The sequence below is a fragment of the Arvicanthis niloticus genome, chromosome 22 (genome assembly GCF_011762505.2).
Source record: "Arvicanthis niloticus isolate mArvNil1 chromosome 22, mArvNil1.pat.X, whole genome shotgun sequence".
Lineage (NCBI taxonomy): Eukaryota > Metazoa > Chordata > Mammalia > Rodentia > Muridae > Arvicanthis > Arvicanthis niloticus.
In genome coordinates, this window is record NC_133429.1 from 14,916,330 (window position 1) to 14,927,238 (window position 10,909).

General features: G+C 44.0%; 1 long non-coding RNA gene across 1 annotated transcript; it reads right to left on the reverse strand.

Annotated features, from left to right (window-relative positions):
- Positions 1-6,813: 6,813 nt before the first annotated feature.
- On the reverse strand, positions 6,814-10,066 carry LOC143435687 (uncharacterized). Its single transcript, XR_013106155.1, has 3 exons — positions 9,962-10,066; positions 8,708-8,816; positions 6,814-8,257 (listed from the first exon to the last, which is right to left on the reverse strand). It is a non-coding gene; the product is annotated as an uncharacterized LOC143435687 (long non-coding RNA).
- Positions 10,067-10,909: the final 843 nt, after the last annotated feature.

Here is a 10,909-nt window from a genome sequence, read left to right on the forward strand (position 1 = left end):
AGTGACACACTTGTTCCAACAAGGCCATACCTACTCCAACAAGGCCACACCTTCTAATAGTGCCATTCCCTGGGCTGAGCATCTACAAACCATCACAACACATAGAATAAAAATAAATAAATCATTAAAAACATACTCTCACTGCATAGCTCTGCCTGTCCTGAAACTTGCTGTATAAACCAGGCTAGTCTCCTGTCTGTCTCTAGCGTGCTGGAATATACCAAGATGCCTGTCCTCAATCCCTTTTACCAAGAGGTAGTTTATTATTGGAGTAGCAATGTTTCAGAAGCCTTGAAAAACTGCTGAAAACCCAGAAAAGAATAATTAATATATTTCTGTTAAGAATTTGTGTGTGTGTCAAACATAGATGTAATTCGTGGCTGACATGTTATATCATCTCTGTTCCTTTTCTAGGGCTGAAGGGTACATCTCTCTAGTTGTTGGAACTATATACAGTCAACTAATACTCTCCAGATATCAACTCTTTCCAGGAACTGGCCTTGGTTGAAGAGAACCACATCGCTCCATATCTGGTCTTTATCCGAGGGGCAGCTGCATTGAACGGCTGGCCTTTGTAAAGGTGTGGAGGCTACGCACCTTACTGGACTCGGGATAGGTTGAAGGGTTGCCCTACCTCCAGAGCTCAATATGGAGTGGCTGAGGCTGTGTGGCTCATGTTAGTCAATGCAAATGGAGTTGAAATGTTAGGTGTTACTCCCTGGTGAAAAGTTCATGAGGTGGCCACTGCTTCTCAGTGTCCTATACTGCAGCTCTGGGACCTGTGGTAGAATTGGATTAAGATGGATTATCTGGAGTTCAAGGCTAGCCTGGTCTACAGAGTGAGTTCCAGGACAGCCAGGACTACACAGAGAAACTCTGTCTCGAAAATAAAAGATGGATTATCTGTTATTCTGTGTACTAGACCTCGGAGACCTCTGGCCTGGCCTGGCTGGAGGGTTCAAGCAAAGGGAAAAGGGCATGAGCAGGGAGGGGAAGTGCCTCTGCTGCCTCTGCTACTGTTGTTGTTGCTGCTGCTGCTGCTCTGATGCTACTGCCCCTGCAGTAGCTGTTGCTCTGAGATGCTGCACTGGTTGTGCTGAGCCAAGCAAGCTGGAGTCAGGCTGAATTGGTGGCAGGTTGAGAGGCGTGCAGGGGAGCTTCTGGTGGTAAACTGGTGGTGAAAGCTTCCGGAGAGCATTCTCTTCCCAGGCAGTGTTATAGCTCCTGTGACAGAAGCTCTCAGACAGGGAGTAATTCTCACACACCTTTATTCCTTCTGGAAAGGATCTTATATACAGTTTTGGGGTGGGTTGGGTCTGGCAGCAGGAGCTTCCAATTAACTTGGCCTGAGATACCTCATTTGCATGAGGAGGGACTTTTGGGCGCTGTCCCTGCCTGACTGATGGCCACAATTCTCTTCATGTGTGTGGGGTGCTGTGCCTACATGACAGAGGTCTGGAGTCAGGAGCAGGTGAAGCTCCTACTGTTCCTTCTGAGTCTTCAGGGCTTCAAGCCCTAGCTCAACGTTACCAGATAGTTGGAATGCTGAACAGAATTTCCTTGCTGACCTGCTACACATTTGTGGAATGGAACGATAAGTTAGTGTTATTGTTGTCAAAACCATTTTGGCAAACTAAGTTATTTATTCTGACTGATATATTCTTTCAAAGATACTGAAATTCAGTTAATTTGACCTAAAATATTTCAGACCTAGAAGTTCTACTTTTAAGGAAATCTTAAATATCAGTAGGTTGCATGCAAACATAATTATCAAGGAAATCAAATTAAAATGTAGCCAAATCCTTTCCCTTATGAGTAGTGATGCCGAGATGATCTTCCCAGAACCCTGAACTTCACGGTGTCCCTGGGTGGACAGTGGCATTTGAAGGAAGGAACGAGACAGTGGAAACATACAAGTGTGAAGAGAACATTGTGGTTTTAGCCTCACCAGAGTAAGTCCATGACCAATAATGATAAATGTAGAAGATTCTTCCTTAGGAGATCAGTGATAGATTAGCTATGGAGCTAAAGGCCTATGGTTGTTTAACATAGCTTATGGAGAATACATGCACGCATGATGTTATTATTTCTCAAACCCAGGACAAATGGCTGGGTGGCTATTTAACATATCAGAGTGACCTGGCCATGGGGTCTCCCAGCATCCCTCAGTTCTCATCCATATCTAGGTAAGGCCCCCTCAAGTACCCCACACCCAATCCATAACTTCTCCAGTCCAGGGGCTAAGCTGCTCTTTTCCCCCCAGCTGCTGTTTCCTTCCCTATATAATTCAGCCATTTTTCTAGACCCATTCTTTCCCTCCTTTTGGGCTACCATTTAATCACTTGGCTCTGGCTCTCCCCTCTCTGCTCTCCTTACATGGTCTGGATCAGGATTGTGTTCATACTGGACTCTCTCAGATGTCTCTATCTCTGGCTATGTGCTTCCTTGTATCTACAAGAAACATTCTCCTCCAACATTCTAGGAGCACTTGTATCCTTCCCTCTTCCTCTCTCTCTCTCTCTCTCTCTCTCTCTCTCTCTCTCTCTCTCTCTCTCTCTGTTTCTTCTTCTATTCATTTGTCTTTTCCAGAGAATGGTACTTGTGGAATTCACAAAGGCAACACACTCAGACAATTATCTGAAGTGTGTGTGTGTGTGTGTGTGTGTGTGTGTGTGTGTGTGTACAGCACATAGAAGCTCAACTTGCCTCCACCTCAGTCTTGGTCTTTCCTTTCTGTCATTTTTCCACATGCTGGTGTGCTTATCTGATGTGAGACTCTGTTCTTCAGAGTGGTTTCCAGGTTCCTCCTCCTATGTTCTTGAATAGCTTTGTCTCTGCGTTCTACCTTTTCCTAAGCAATATGTTCACAGGAGGAAACATTTTCCCCCAGTGATTAATAATCTAGTTGAATGATATAATTATACATTTCTCATAGTATGGAAACAGTTTTTTTTTTTGTAACATTGTGGTGGTTTGAATGAAAATGAACTCATAGGCCCATAAGGAGTGGCACTATTAGGAGATATGGCCTTTGTGGGGTAGGTGTTGGCCTTGTTGGAGGAAGTGTGTCACTGGAGGCCTGCTTTGAGGTCTCAGATGCTCAAGCCAGGCCCTATGTGACACTCTCTTCCTGCTGTCTGCTGATCGTCATGTAGAACTATTCTCCAGCACCATGTCTGCCTGGATGCTGCCATGCTTCCCGCCATGATGATAATAGACTAAACTTCTGAACTGTGAGCCAGCCCCAGTCAAATGCTTTCCTTAATAAGAGTTGCTGTGGTCATGGTGTCTCTTCACAGCAAAGGAAATCCTAACTAAGACAATATAATCTTTGACCTAGTTGTGCTTGCTTAGGCCTAAGTCTGCCAGAAATAACTTCTCACCAATAACAGTAAAAACTGGTTCTATATTTGTAAACATTAGCCAAAATATAATGTGTTGCAGCTAACAATGATCAACCATCCTAAAATCCGAATGCTCAAAATCTCCCTTCCCCTTTGTCTTAACCATGTGTCATTTCAACTGGTTCATCCTCTCAATCTTGAAAGACCTCCTGATCAATGAGAAGAGCACTGTGTCGAAGGGCGGGAGTGAGGGTTAAACATCTGGTTCCTCAGGAAGTGGAATTGGGTGTGGAAGTGGGGGTGGGGAGGGGGCTGGAGAATGGCATGGAATCCAGCATTTGGCCTCTTCTGCGAGTTTTAGATTTGGGTCAGAGTCAACCCATACAAAGCAGAGTTGAACTTAGAACAAACTCTAAATTGCTGCCTCACAGCTGCGAGCTCCAGGAGTGTGAACGGAAAAAGTCAGGAAGGAACGCTCTATCTTCAAAAATTCAAACTATACTGGCGCCACTGCCCAGATCTGTTTCTGCCCTCTGGGTATCTAGGTACCGAGGCTGGACCAGAAGAATGAAGCTTATCCAGGTGGGTTGGTTTGCCAGGTCTTGGCCTCTTGGCCATGGTGAGTTCGGGAGAAATAGCCTTCTTCACAGACAGTTTTCAGTGATATAGCTCTCTTTATTGGGAGTGAACAAGGGCTATATAAACATGAGAGAGTGAGTAGGGATTTTTGGGGTGAGTGTACATCACTGGCTGGGCCTGAGGTGCTGGGAATGCTTCATTTGCATGCAAAGGAATTCCAGGTGCTTGCTGGACAGGTCTTATAGGGAGAGGGGAAGTTTAACCTGTAATGGCCACCAGGCTACGTGACCACCTGAAGGGTGGCAGAAGTGGGTGGTCATAAGGCTCCATGGGCTGGGGCATGCAGATCCAGAGCAAGGAGGAAACAGTCCTACTCCTGTGGGTCTCAGGATGAGATTTGGGGGTTTGGCCATGTCTCAAACTCACTCTTGCTCTGGCCTGGCTCCTTCACCTGCACAGCTTCCTGTACCACACAGCAGTTCTGTTTTTGCTATGCTCCCCCACCCCCCGTTCCTTGAAGTATAATAAATAATCTTTCTGTAAATGTAAGGATTATGGGTGATTTATAATATTTTGAGCTTTAAATATATTATTAAAAATGTAATGTCTCCAGTGAAATTTTATAATATGCAGAAATTAGGGCACTCCAAGTCTGCATTACTCTAAAACTCTAGGCTATTTTGTGTTTTCCCATAAAAACCTTGACTTGGGTCCTTTGCTTAGCGTTGAATGTAGAGGAATGTTTGTTGCTAACTGCTGAATCTCCAAAGGAGAATCAGTAAGCCTTTCTTGATTGTGGAGTTTTAGGACAGATAGTTCTATTTCAAATGCTACAATCTCTGTGACAAATTCAAAGCTAATTTTAGAGTATGACTCACAAAACAAATTGTTTATCATATATTTTTTTTTTTTTGGCATGTGCATGCACACACTCGTGTGCACATCTGTGAGTGGAGGCTTGCAGATAACCTTGGGTGTTATTCTTAAGGAATCGTCCCCTTTACTTTTTGAGAGAGGGTCTCTTACTGGGCTGGAGCTCACAAGCTAGGCTAGTCTGGCTTGTCCCAGAGTCTTAGAATCGCCTTGCCTATATTTCTCTAGGGCTGGGGTTACAAGAGCACCACACATGACATTTTTGGGCCTTGGGGGTTGAACTCAGGGCCTTGTACTTGCAAGGCAAGTGCTTTACTTACTGAACCATACCTTCCTTTGAGGCAGAGACTCCTGCTTACCTCTTGGTATACTACTAGTCTTGCTGTCCTGTAAACTTCCGGGGATTCTCCTGTTTCTGCCTCCCATCTTGCTATCAGAACCCTGGGAGCACGGACATATGTTTTATGTGGGTTCTGGGTGGGTGGGGATGTCAGAGACATGCTTGCCCCACAAATGCTTTATCCGCTAAGCTCTCTCTCCAGCCCCAAACCATTTGTCTTTTTTAAGTTAAAGATTAAAACTTTTTTTACAGCAACCGAAAGCAGACTAGAAGTAATTGTCATACTCTAAGTTGCAAACTTTGTCTGGGTTGAGAGATGGCTAGAAATTTGGTAAAGCATTTCTGGATGCTTACAGAACATACAGGTGTGTGGGTCATGAACTGAGTGAGAAGATACCATGGTGGAAGGGACAGCAATATTGTTCTGGGTGGGCTGGGTCTGGAGGGAACAAAGCCGCTGGAGAATCGGGAAGCTGGAGTACGCATGCGCAATGTACTTTGTGCCAGGTTCCTTTGGAGGGTGCTAGTCTCTGTGGGTGTCAGATGCTCCAGGTTTTTCAGCCTTTCAATGTAAGCGATTCCCCTAGAAGACTAGCTCTAGCGATTCCCCAGGGGATCAGGCCTTCAGAGCTGAACTGTGTGTGTTCTGCTATTGATCTGTCTTGTTCCGAGGCTTTCATATTTTGGGACTGAGACTTTTTGGCTTTTCTCTGCAGCCAGCCATTGTGAAGCCTCTGACTGTATATGCCGCCGATCTAACAAACACCCTCTTAAAATTAAATATGGATTATTAATTATACTGTCATTTTTTGTTCCCCTGGAGAATCCTAGTAAAATGACTATAACTAATCTGTTGTATTCATTTCAATTTTAGGATTTTTGTCTTGTTTACCACAAGGTTTGCATTTTATCACAATAAAATTAATGTTCATTTTACTTATAGCACGTTCTATTGTTTTAATTTTTAGAAAATTACCACTCCTATAGAGATTGGGGTTAAATTCAGTATTTAGAAGCCGAGTTTTCCAGTACTTGGGAGACAGAGGCAGGTGACTCTCTGTAGCCTGGCTACAGAGCGGGTTCCAGGACAGTCACGGTACACAGGGAAACCCTGTCTTGAAAAACCCAAAACCAAACCAAACAAACAAACAAGCCAAAAAACAAAACCAAACCAACCCCCGCCCCCAGTGTTAGAACCCATGGTGTCCCTATCATGAGGCATGCTGGGAACTTGATGTTAGTGTGGTGTGAATAGGGAAACCAGAACTCAGAGTTGACCTTCCTCCATTTGACTCAGCAGCAAAGCTGTTGACTCCCCCTCTTCGTCCTCCTGATGGTTTCAGAATTTGAAATCCTAGCCTTCAGTCCTCTGGCATTTTAAAACATGGGGCCACCTAGCTTCCATGGCCAGACACCATTATGAGCTTTTGTTCATAAACAAAAGCTAGGCATAGGAGGGTTAAGGCAATCTCCATGCGATTCTAATCTGCAGTGGGCTTGGGAATTACCAATCCAGAGCAGAAGTCTGCAAACTTTAGTTTGTTGGCCCAATCCAGTTTGCTATCTGGATTTTTTTTTTTTTTTTTTTTTGACTCCACGTGTTTTAAATTTTTTAAGGGTTAAAAAAATCAAAAGAATCTTTTATGGCACATGAAAATTACATGAAATTTAAGTGCCTCTAAATTCGGTATTGTTGGCATACTAGCCACACCCATTCATTTATATCTTGTCTGTGAGGGCTGCTTTTGTGTTACAATGGCAGAATGCAAGTACTGTAGACAGACACCATATGGTTGGCGCTGCCTAAAAGATTTACTGTTTGGCCCTTTGCAGACAGTAATTGCTAACCTCCAGCCTAGAGCATCACATGTGACATGATGTGGTTCCTGTCTCTTTGTTACTTCCTCCTTGTTCTTTCTGTTTGGAAGAGCGCATCTGGAACTTTTTCAAAGCCAGGTGATGTCTTTGCATGCAGGGTCTCTTTTGTCTGAAAAGGTCATTCTTCCCCCAAAACTCTACTGAGTCCATCTTTAAGGAAACCAACCCCCTTACTGCTCCTGGTTGTCCATCCCCATGTGTTGGTGTCTGCTATAGTCTGAGTACAGCTCTCATTACAGGACGTAGTAATATATTTAGTTTCTTCCAATACCTTCTGGAGGGCGGGGCTACAGTCTGTGAGCTCCTAGCATAGGGGCTACAAGAGTCATACATATTGATCCAATGTCTAAACAAAGTGAACCACCTAGTGGATACTGCTGCAGTAGCTGTTGGAGATCGGAACCATCAAGGAGATGTGTCTAATCCTGTGTACGAGAGTTTAAATAGAAGAACATATAAAATCAAAGCTTGAATATAATGAAAATAGAAAAAGCCAAATACACAGTTATATGCGCACTATGGTTAGAATCATGTAAGTGGCCTTTAACTATTTGATAGCAATGGTGATAGCTAGTATTTTAATTAAGCATCCACTAACTAACATAATGAGGGGTGAAACGGGTATTATCTAGAAAACGTCTCCCGGTCCAGCTTGTTCCCGGGCAGCCTCCATGTTCCCATTGCTCCAGCTCTGACCGCAGCTCTGGCTAGCTAGATGCACCGGTCCTGGCACCCATGAGACGCCAACGTGGCTTCTGGCTCTGCCTATCTGCTCCATAGAGACCATGCCCCAAAGCATGGATCTTGGGCCAACCCTGTCACTCCCATGGCTCTCTGTTAAACCCTTGGCAAAAATCAACAACTGGATGAATGCTTCAGAGAACTTGAAGACTGTTGAGGAGGTTGGCTTCAGGGAAGTTGTAATGAAGACTTGAAGCTTTCTGTTTGGGTTCGATGTCTTGAGATACTTCTGATAGAAGACAGTTTATGGGAAAGCACCAGGTGCTCTCAGGAGAAGTGTCTCATAAGAGAGAGGGTGTCTGGACTGCTGGCCAGGGCTGATCACCATGCTCTGAGCTGTTGGAGAAGGAGACATTTGTGGTTGACACTGGGTCACTTAACAGTGTCCAAGCATTTATATGTACTTCATGGGCTTCTTTTATTTTTGTTCGCTTTTCAAACCTTTCCAAGGCAAATAAACAGGGCTGATCTTGGTCTGAAAAACCACACCTAAGGTTCTGGCCTGTGATAGAAGGAAAGAAAGACAGTCAGGAGGGGTGGGGTGGGAAGTGGGGGGCGAGTTAGAGTTCCCTTGGATGTTACCATGAGTCAGACCTTATGCTACTCCAAGTTGCTGGCTACATACAGAGACTGTATGTCTGTGCCTAAGAGCAGAATGGTGCTTGAAAAAAAATATCCAGAAATGAAAGACAAGACAGGCATGGTAGCACATGTGTGTACTCTCCGCTCCTGAGAGGTAGACACAGGAGGAGTTCAGCTTGGCTACATACTGAGTCTAAGGTCAGTCAGGAGTGTGAGACCTTGTCTCTAAAACCACCATCTGTGGAATTACTAAGAAAGTGTGTGGTTGGGTGGTGGTAGTGCACACCTTTAATCCCAGCACTTGGGAGGGAAGGGGAAAGAGTAGATTGGGTATCTTTTCTGGTAGTGAATGATAAAAACAGAATATTACCTGTCTGTATTTCAAAGTTCCATAGAATCCATATGGATTCCAAGAATCCATAACTTATTATGTTGTTTTTCTTCTTCTGGACTATGTGGCTCATCTGAATGCCTTCAGGCTGTTAGGAATTTCAAAAAGAAAAAAAATCTGGGTTTAAGTGCAAACATGAAGTTCAAATTCATACTTTTCAAGGGCCAGTTGAATTCTGTTTTGCAGACCAGTGCACTCTACCTGTTAAATCACAGTTCCTCCAAGAGTTATTGAGGATTTAGACAACAAATCACAAATCAACCTGGCTACTCTTTTCTAATCCATTTTGCTTCTTTCTTTAAATAAATGCTAGCACTTTATGTGCCACTCTGGTTTGGATGTCATCTGTCATATATTGTGGAGCCTTGGTCCTTAGTGTGGTATGAGAGCTGGTGGATACTTAGGAGGTGCCCAGGGAATTTGTGGGTCCCTGGTGAGTTCTTACGAGAAGGTTACTATAAAAAAGATAACTTACTGGTTTCCTGTTTTACTGTGTGATCTTCTAGAATGTGTTTCTGAGATGATGCCACCTGTTACACAGTTCTCACCAGAGCCTGAGCTATGCTGTTTGGACTTTCAGCCTCCAGCTCGATGGGCTAAATAAACCTCTTTTGTTTATCAGTTACCTGGCCTCAAGTGTTTTGTTTTAGTGGTGGAGAATGGACTAAGATGTGCCAATGGTTCATTATAGAAATTCTAATGTTGTTTGTCATACACTGCAGCAAGTTCTTTATCTAGTTTTGAAGACTCTGTTCTAAGTTAGGTAGCTTTCTTTTTCTTCCTAGATGGTTATGTTTTGGTATAGTCAAGTAAATTCTGGTCTCTGCTGAAATAGTTTTATTGATTCTCACCAGGTCTGACTTTGTTTCCTTTAGGCCTTATGCTTTTCCCCTGGGATGTTTTCTCATATGTTCTTACTGCATGTAGACGCAGTTGGCAAGTCTCAGCCCAAGTCTGATAACAGACAAAACAAATTAGGGGGCTTTGTGGACTCGTAGGAAGTTTTCTTCCTGTCAGAGACCACTAACATTGCAAAACTTCCTGATGAGGGCAAGGCTCTTTTCTGTGGCCCTACTATCACATGCCCTCACCCCTACTCCAGAGTTCCTACCACATGGCCTAGGAAATTTCTGCCAAAATCTAGACTCTGTGCCTTAGGGTTTTACTGCTGTGATCAGACACCATGACCAAGGCAACCCTCATAAGAACAACATTTAATTGGGGATGGCTTACAGGTTCAGAGGTTCAGTCCATTATAATCAAGGTGGAAGCATGGCAGTGTCCAGGATGCCATCATGCAGGAGGAGCCAAGAGTTCTACATCTTCATCTGAAGACCTCTAGAAGATTGACTCCTCAACACTGGGCAGAGCTTCAAAGCCTATCTCCACAGTGATGTACCTCCTCCAACAAGGCCACACCTCCAAAAAGTGCCACTCCCTGAGCCAAGCCAACCACCACACTCTCCTAGGCAAGTGGGAATCATGGCAAGGCTCTGGCTAGGCTGTCTTCTATAAAGACGTTTCGTTTGCAGGTAATGTGCCACTGTTGGGAGACCACTCCTAGCCGAAAGCAGCTATCATCTTCACAGCCATCTCGAGCCATATACCCTGACAAGAGACTTGTTTTCAACAGCCTACAAGAGCTGAGCACACTCTGATAGATATCTTGCTTTTCCCACATATCTTGTTTTGCTGTTTAGTGCCCATACCTGCAATAAGCGAGACTTGATCAGAACCTCTGTCTTGTCTCCATTCTTTGAGTCTCTTCCCCTTCATCTCCACTCTCTCTCTTGCTAGACCCTGACCCTGGGACCAGAGCAGCAGTTTGGGCTGGGACATGCTACTTTGTTCCACTAAATTCAGAGCACAAATTGCTCTGATTTTGCTGTTTGTCATAGGCATTAGCCAGTTCCTTCCCTTTGGGCTTCTCTGGTGAGGATCATGTACCCATTTTTGCACTTCCTAGATGCCAGGGAACGTGGTTAAAACCCTTTACCTCAGTTAATATAAGCATGTTCTGTATCTTATTCTATGGAATTTGTAAATTGTAAATTTGTAAATTTGGAATTGTAAGCTCTGTCTGGGTTTTTCTTTTTATGACAGAATGCCTGAGAGTGAATGATTTATAGAGATGTGTTCATTTCATAGTTCTGGAGGATGGGAATATGAGGTCCTGTGGTT